Genomic DNA, 9,149 nt, shown 5'->3' with positions numbered 1-9,149 from the left:
GGTCAAAGGTCAGTATCACATTACACCAAGACCCTCCTCCTCCTCCTCTTTCTCCTCCTCCTCCTCTTCTACTTACCCTCCTCAACCGCATGTTCGTTCCTCACTTTCTTTCTCTCTCTCGACCATGAAGAAAGCGAGGTTGGTTTGGACTCATAGTTGGTACGTTTCTCTCTCTCTCTCTCTCTCTCTCTCTCTCTCTCTCTCTCTCTCACACACAAAAAAATACGAACACACACACACACACACACACACACACACACACACACACACACACACGCACCACACACACGAAACAATTAAACCGGAAAGCCACATGACACCACCAATTTCAGAGTTACGTAACTGCAGAATGAGAGCACACACACACACACTCACACACACACACACACACACACACACACACACACACACACACACACACACACACACAATCATTGACACCATCGGCAACACGTATCTACCTGCGTTTCTAGTTATCACGACCTACCTTAATCTTATGGGAATTTAAAACCCGTGGGAAGGAAAGGAAGAAGGAGGAGGAGGAGGAGGAAGAGGAGGAGGAGGAGGAGGAGGAGGGGGGAATAAGGGAGGGGACGTGAAATGATTGTTTGTGATGGGTGAAAGTACCGGCCTTGGACACACACACACACACACACACACACACACACACACACACATATACACAGACAGGTGAACGAAAGTGAGAGTCGGGCGGCACCTCCCTCCCCCCCTGACCCCCAAAAAAACAAAACAACAAAAAAAAAAAAAAATCCATGTCTCAGTTTCCATTAGTGAAGTTTCATCAATTGAGTTTCGTGCTTCTAAAACCCACAAACTGATGGAGGCAGTCGCAGAATTCTCTCTCTCTCTCTCTCTCTCTCTCTCTCTCTCTCTCTCTCGGCCCCTCCCTGCTCTCCTCGTGGCCGCTGTCTGGCTCTCACTCTCTCTCTCACTTCTTTGTTTATCCCGAGCTCCGAGTCACTCACACCTATACACGACTCACTCACGGCAGACTCATGCATTGACCCACTGACTCACGCAATGAAGGAGGGAAGGACGCCAACCCAGCACCCAGACACCTCCCTTCCTCCTTCCCTCCCTCCCTCCATGCCTCCACCCTTCTCCAGCTGGCCACCTCCTCCCTCTCACCATCTCCCTCCAGTCCAATCCTACCTTTTTCCCCGCCATGGCTGCTTGTCTCGCTCCTCCTTGCGTATAATCCAGGTGGTGGCGGGGTTTAATCACAGGTAGACAGGTGTGGTGCGTAACTACCCCGCGCGGCTTATGTAGGTTCACTTTTATGTCACCTCAGATACCTCGGTTTGGGGGGCGGCACTTCCCACTCACACAGCGTTCAAGCCCATACTGACGTTCCCGCTTTGACCTGCAGCAGACGACGCGCCGGCCAGCCACGCCTCCCTTGACGCCGGTAGAGGGCAGCACGGACTGTATCTCACCCCCCCTGTTCCTCCTTTCCCCTAACTTCTTCCTCCTCCCTCTCTTGGCAATAACAAAACTCAGACCACCATTCACCGTAGACTTCTGAGTGACTAGTTGTTGTTTTTTCTTCTTTTTTTCCTTCCTCTGTTTCCTAGTTTCTTCTTCCCTTTCTCATTCTCACCCACTCTCCTTCATTTCCATCTTAATCCTTCTTTCCTTCATTCATTCATTCATTCGTTCCCTCTTTCCCTTGCCTTCATCTTCCTCCCTTTCTCTCCCTATTTCTTTCTTCCTATTCTCTCTCGCTATCTCTCCCTGTTACTCCTTCCCTCCTTCCCTCCCTCTTACTTCACTCCTTCATCCCCCTTGCTAAAATTTTCCTCTTCCTTCCCTCTCTCCCTTCTTGTAAATGATTCTGTGCTCCTGGAAAAGAGGGAAAACCCATGATGAAGAATTAATAGCCTTTTCGTGTTTGTTATAGTAAGTGATTCTGTGCCTTGAGTCTAAGGGGAAAGAATGATAGAGAAATATGAACGTAAGAAGACCATGATGGAACTACAGACTACCAGCATCAGTTATCATTTCCGACTTTCCTTTGCCTTACGTGCTTACTAATGAACGTTTTTTGGCTTGAAGAAAAAGAATGACTTGAGGGAAAAGAATGATAGAGAAATGGAAGCGTAGGAAGACATTGATGGAAAGAAATACAGACTACCAGCATCGGTTATCATTTCCGACTTTCCTTTGCCTTACGTGTTAACTAATGAACGTATTTTTGCCTTGAGTCTGGAGGTAAAGAATGATAGAGAAATGGAAGCGTAGCAAGACCATAGTGGGAAGAAATACAGACTACCAGAATCAGTTACCATTTACGACTCTCCTTTGCCTTACGTGTTGACCAATGATCGTTTTTTGCCTTGAGCCTGGAGGTAAAGAATGATGGAAAAATGACAGCGTAAAAAGTTCATGATGGAAAAACGAACACGAGGATCATTTACTCATTTTTTACTTTTTTTTAGCCTTTCGTGTTTGCTAATGATCGATTCTCTGGCTTCTTCCGTCCCTCCTTCACATCCTTCGTCTTCTTCTCTCTCTCCTCTTCATCTTTCCTCCCATTCTTGATTCTCATTCCTAATTTTCTATCTTCTCTCTTCCTTCACATAACAGTAACGCAAAACAGTACATCGGCATCAATCATATATTTCTGAACTCTCTCTCTACCTTTCCTTATCCTCTCTTGAAAGCTTAATAACACTTCCAAGCAACGTGCCAGATTGTCTTACTCAGCCTCTTATATTTACCGACTTCCGACCCCATAACTGTCTCGTGGACCCCAATAAGGAGATTCACTTATAATTATCGTTAAAATAGTTAATTCCTGATGTTTCTTGGCAATAGTTAGGCGTCAGAAACAGGTAAATACTATGCTCTGAGTACGATAATCTGGCAACGGTGCTTCCAAGTCTCAATAACGCTAGGAAACATATATAAAGAGATGGATAACCGTAACATCCCTCTTTCATCTCCCTCACATAGCCAGTAACGCAAGACAGTACCAGCATCAACGAACTTAATTGACTTTCTGAACTGAGCCTTTCCATGTCCGCTACTAAACTATTCTCAAGTCTATCACAAGGAAACACGTACAGGGAGATGGATAACCGTGACACCCTCCTCTCATCTCCCTCACACAGCCAGTAACGCAAGACAGTATGCAGCAAAGGAGACAGTTCAAGGGCAAAACAACAAAGGAAACAATAATGAAAAAAAGTCCGCTACTCAACAGAACTAACAGAAACAACTATATAGACTTCTGAACTGAGCTTTCCCGTACGATTTTAAAGTCTGGAGTGAAGGAAGAGAGACTAGAAGATGAAAAAACGTAACTTAACATAATTTTCTCTCCCCTACTTAACAATAACGATGAGGACTAGTTAACACATAGAGACAACGTAGCACCTATAACGAAATAAGAGTAAATTCGGTAACCTGTAACGAATGAGATATATAACGTAGATGATAAATTAACAAAGAGAAACGTAATACCGATAAACCAAAAGAAATTAGAGGAATTTACTTGTTTTCTCCTTTATGTATGCCTGAGAGAGAGAGAGAGAGAGAGAGAGAGAGAGAGCATACACAGAATAAAACAGACGAACGAACAGAAAGAAAAACAACGAAAATTATATCACAATAAGGAAAAAAAAACAGGAAAATATGAGAAAGAAAAACAAAAAGAGAGAGAGAGAGAGAGAGAGAGAGATGCCGACTACTCTCTCTCACACCCTATTCCCGGAAACGCCCCACGACAAACACATCATTTATTCAGTGTTTTCCCCAAATTTAGCCGCTCCCTCTCTCTCTCTCTCTCTCTCTCTCTCTCTCTCTCTCTCTCGATTTCCCTTTATTTTTTTCATATTTTGTTTTTCTTTCTCATATTTTCCTGTTATTTTTTTCCTTATTGTGGTATAATTTTCGTTTTTTTTCTCTTTCTGTTCGTTTGTTTGTTTTATTCTGTGTATGCTCTCTCTCTCTCTCTCTCTCTCTCTCTCTCTCTCTCTCTCTCTCTCTCTCTCTCTCTCTCTCTCTCTCAGGCATACATAAAGGAGAAAAACAAGTAAACAAACAAAAGTCAATAATCAAAACAAAAGAAAAATTGAAGGTAAAAAAAAAAGGAATAATAATAATAATAAACGTAGTAAAGGAGTGATGAAGTAAACAAGAATAAATAAAAATAAATAAAAAATAAATAAATAAATAAATAAATAGATGAAGAAGAAGCAAAAGTCTTAACCAGCGTGTGTCTGTGTGTGTGTGTGTGTGTGTGTGTGTGTGTGTGTGTGTGTGTGTGTGTGTGTGTGTGTGTGTGTATAGAGTAGCCTGAGCCAACACACTTTACCTTATCTCCCACCGCGTGAGGGAAGCATCTTACTCAGCCTCCTCTTCTTCTTCCTCCTCCATCTCCTCCTTTTCTTCCTCTTCCCCTCTTCTTCCCTTATTCTTATTTCCTCCATACATTTGTCTTTCCCTCCTTTCCTTCCTTTCTTTTTTTAACTTTTTTTATCTTTGTATTCTTGTATCCCTCATTATTTCGTCCTCCTCCTCCTCCTCCTCCTCCTTTTCCTCCTCTCTTCTTCCTTTATTCTTTTTTCCTCCATATATTAATTCGTCTTTCCCTCCTTTCCTTCCTTCCTTTTTTTAACTTTTTTTTATCTTTGTATTCTTGTATCCCTCATTATTTCGTCCTCCTCCTCCTCCTCCTCCTCCTCCTCCTTTTCCTCCCCTCTTCTTCCCTTATTCTTATTTCCTCCATACATTCGTCTTTCCCTCCTTTCCTTCCTTCCTTTTTTTAACTTTTTTATCTTTGAATTCTTGTATCCCTCATTATTTCGTCCTCCTCCTCCTCCTCCTTCTTTTCCTCCCCTCTTCTTCCCTTATTCTTATTTCCTCCATACATTTGTCTTTCCCTCCTTTCCTTCCTTCCTTTCTTTAACTTTTTTTATCTTTGTATTCTTGTATCCCTCATTATTTCGTCCTCCTCCTCCTCCTCCTCCTCCTTTTCCTCCCCTCTTCTTCCCTTATTCTTATTTCCTCCATACATTCGTCTTTCCCTCCTTTCCCTCCTTCCTTTCTTCTTTTCTTTTTACTTTTTATCTTTGTGCTCTTGTATCCCTCATTATTTCGTCCTTCTCCTCCTCCTCCTCCTTTTCCTCCCCTCTTCTTCCCTTACCCTCATTTTCCTCCATACATTCGTCTTTCCTCTTTTCCTTCCTTTCATTTTTTTATTTTCTTATTTATATATTTTTGTATTCTTAATTATCTCCTCCTCCTCTTCCTCCTCCTCCTTTCCTCTTCTTTCTTTGACCTTCATCTCCTCCCTACAATCGTCTTTCCTTCCTTTCTTTTCCTTACTTCGTTCCTTATCTTCACTTTTCTTATCTATGTATTCTTATATCCCTAGTTACCTCCTCTTCTTCCTCCTCCTCCTCCTCCTCCTCCTCCTCTCTTCTTCCCTTCTCTCCCCTCACATCCACCTTCCATTCCCCTATCTGTCTTTCTCTCATTCCTTTTCCTTCCATCCATTAATTTCTTTCACATATAAATTTCAGCATATTCCAACCCTTCCCTTAACCTTCCACTCACCCTTCTTACTCCTTGCTTGCACATTTCTCTACTCCTCCTCCCTTGCCTCACACTCCCACGAAACACCTAAAACAACGAGAACAGGAAACACAAACAAGATTATTAATACTGAGACAACACGTAACTTGGCAATGATGAGAGGGCGACGTCAACAGTCAGGTAATGAGTTAATCACAGGTGTAAGCAAGCACCGATGACATAACAGGTAAGAGTTAAGACGATAACCTACATTAGAGAGTTTACGAGGAGCATGAAAGGCGAGGCTGTCAACACACGCTCCGGGGTGGGATAAGTCAATAATGAAGTGAAAGATAGTGAAGGTGAGTGACGTGGGAGCTTCAGGTGGGACAAAGAGAAGGTGATTATTATGATTCTGTAAGATTCATGATTCTATATTACTCCATTTCTCTCTTACGCATTATTTGTCACACTCTTTTTTACAGCAGAGGAGTCAGTTCAAGGGCATAAATAAAAGAAACAAATATGAAAAGAAAAGCCCGCTACCCTCTGCTCCTAAAAAGAGTTAGAGGAGTGGCCAAAGGATAGGTCAGTTTCGGGAGAAGAGGTGTCCTGATACACTTCTCTACGTCTTTCCCTTCCTAATCTTTCACTTTTTTAATCTTCGCATCTCTCCTTCATAAAATCGAGTTGCCTTTCTAATACTAAAATCTTCATAATCTTCCTTCTTGTTGTTGATTCTCCCTTACAATATAGACGCAGCTTAATATCCCTTCAGTAAATTTTCATAATCCTTCTTCATAAAATCGAGTTGCCTTTCTAATATTAAAATCTTCATAATCTTCCTTCTTGTTGTTGATTCTCCCTTACAATATAGACGCAGCTTAATATCCCTTCAGTAAATTTTCATAATCCTTCTTCATAAAATCGAGTTGCCTTTCAAAAATTAAAATCTTCATAATCTTCCTTCTTGTTGTTGATTCTCCCTTACAATATAGACGCAGCTTAATATCCCTTCAGTAAATTTTCATAATCCTTCTTCATAAAATCGAGTTGCCTTTCAAATATTAAAATCTTCATAATCTTCCTTCTTGTTGTTGATTCTCCCTTACAATATAGACGCAGCTTAATATCCCTTCAGTAAATTTTCATAATCCTTCTTCATAAAATCGAGTTGCCTTTCTAACATTAAAATCTTCATAATCTTCCTTCTTGTTGTTGATTCTCCCTTACAATATAGACGCAGCTTAATATCCATTCAGTAAATTTTCATAATCCGTCTTCATAAAATCGAGTTGCCTTCTTGGACGTAAAACTTTCTAATATCAAATTCAACCTTCATAACCTCCCTTCGTGTCGTTATTTCTACCATGCAAAATAGACGCAGTTTAATTTATCTCTTGTTAGTAAATATGGATATCTTTCCTTCATTAAACTGACTCGCCTTGTGAACTTTGAACTTTCCAATATTAGAGTCAGTCTTAATTACCCCTCTTCATCTTATCGGGCTTCACGGAGGACATATTAATCAGTTGCTATCAATCATTATGTAAATCAAGCATGATAGCCACACACACACACACACACACACACACGATGCTTCGAGAGTCGTCCCCACAGATTACCTTCCTTCCAACGTTATGATAAGCAGATGATGATGATGATGATGATGATGATGATGATGATGATGATGATGATGATGACCGGGGAGGGTGTTCGTTCGTGTGTGTGCATGGCTTTCTCTCATCCACTATCGCATCTTATTATGTGTGTGTGTGTGTGTGTGTGTGTGTGTGTGTGTGTGTGTATGTGTGGAGGGGGGAAGGTGGTAATTGGTGACTTTTAATCTTTTTTTATATACAATTAAGGGCATGCTACAACCGCCATCAACTATTTTTTTAATTTTTTTACAGGCGTTAATGATATACCTGTCCTTATATCAATAGCACTATATCATTACCACTACTAATGCTAATACTACTTCTATTACTACTACTATTACTACTACTACTACTACTACTACTACTACTACTACTAATAATAATAATAATAATAATAATAATAATAATAATAATAATAATAATAATAATAATAATAATAATAATGATAACACGTATATACTCAATAAGTCGGTCTGTTTCACGTATTATACATGAGCACACTCCAGTAAGGATAAATAAATAAATAAATAAGATATAACCGAACCATTAAGATACAAGTTCCCATCAAAGTTTAATCATGTACAAAAAATCTACACTTTCTTTCGCTGATTAGGTTCACAATAGATAAGACTTACCTTTATCGATGTGACCTGAGGCTGGGAGAGGCGAAGCAATTAACTAATGTCTATAATGACCTTGATTAGGGCCGAGTGATTAAGATTGTGTGGCTGATGATGGCGTTGATTATTCATGAGGGTGTGACGACGCAAGTAAAGGTATAAAAAATAGCACATGTGGTGAATAACTTATGTGGTATGTTGGGAAGTATTTATTTATTTATTTATTTTTTTTTTACGTAACTGGAAGGATGTGATGTGCAGCAAGTTGATAAAAGGTAAAGGTGAAGTTGAGAGCATATAAGCTATAACTGCGCGTGGAGCCAGTGCTCATCTCCGTCCCTTTGATCCTTTGATTCTGTGGTGGGACTGCAACGTTACCATATTCTCGTACTCAGCCCCTTATATTTCCCGACTTCCTGCCCCAGAACTGTCTCCTGGGCCCCAATAACGAGATTCATTCATAGTTATCGTTACAATAGTTAATTCCTGATGTTTCTTGCCAATAGTTATACGTCAGAAACCGGTAAATACTATGCTCTGAGTACGATAATCTGGCAACGGTGGGTGGGAGAGCCCATCAACCCGACATTGGGCCACCGTTGCCAGATTATCGTACTCAGCCGCGTAATTACCTGTTTCTGGCCCATAACTGATACCAAGAAGCACCAATAATTAACCATTTAAACGATAACCATATATGAAGGCAGTTATTTAGGTGATGGAAGCAGTTTTTGGGTCGGAAATCGGCAGACATAAGAGGCTGAGTACGACAATATGGCAACGTGGCGTGATGACAGGGCCAGTGTGACATCCGGGTTACCACAGTTTATCTTCCCCATTTTTCCGGTACCCATTTACTGACCAACCCGAAAGGAAGGATGAACAGCTGAGTGAGATGCACGTCGACTGCCCGGGCCGGGATTCGAACCCCCGTAGATTTGTGTTTGAGACGCTAACGCCGCGGATGCTAAAGAGAAATCAACAGTTGAGGTGACTATTTACTCCTCCAACTGCAATAATGAGCATCTGATTAGAGAGGCGTATATCCTGCCGTGGAATGATAGATGAAGATGATGACGATGATGAGATGATAGACACTCCACGGTTGCCAGATTATCGTACTCAGAGCCGCATATTTACCGGTTTCTGTGGCCCATAACTGTTGCCAAGAAACACCAATAATTAACCATTTTAACGATAACCATATATGAAGGTAGTTATTTGGGTGATGAAAGCAGTTTTTGGGTCGGAAATCGGCAAACATAAGAGGCAGAGTACGACAATCTGGCATGCATATGACACCCAACAGCAATGCCTCACTCTTATG

The sequence above is a fragment of the Eriocheir sinensis genome, chromosome 55 (genome assembly GCF_024679095.1).
Source record: "Eriocheir sinensis breed Jianghai 21 chromosome 55, ASM2467909v1, whole genome shotgun sequence".
Classification (NCBI taxonomy): domain Eukaryota; kingdom Metazoa; phylum Arthropoda; class Malacostraca; order Decapoda; family Varunidae; genus Eriocheir; species Eriocheir sinensis.
The sequence above is the reverse complement of the archived record's forward strand: the minus strand, read 5'-3'. Positions refer to the sequence as shown.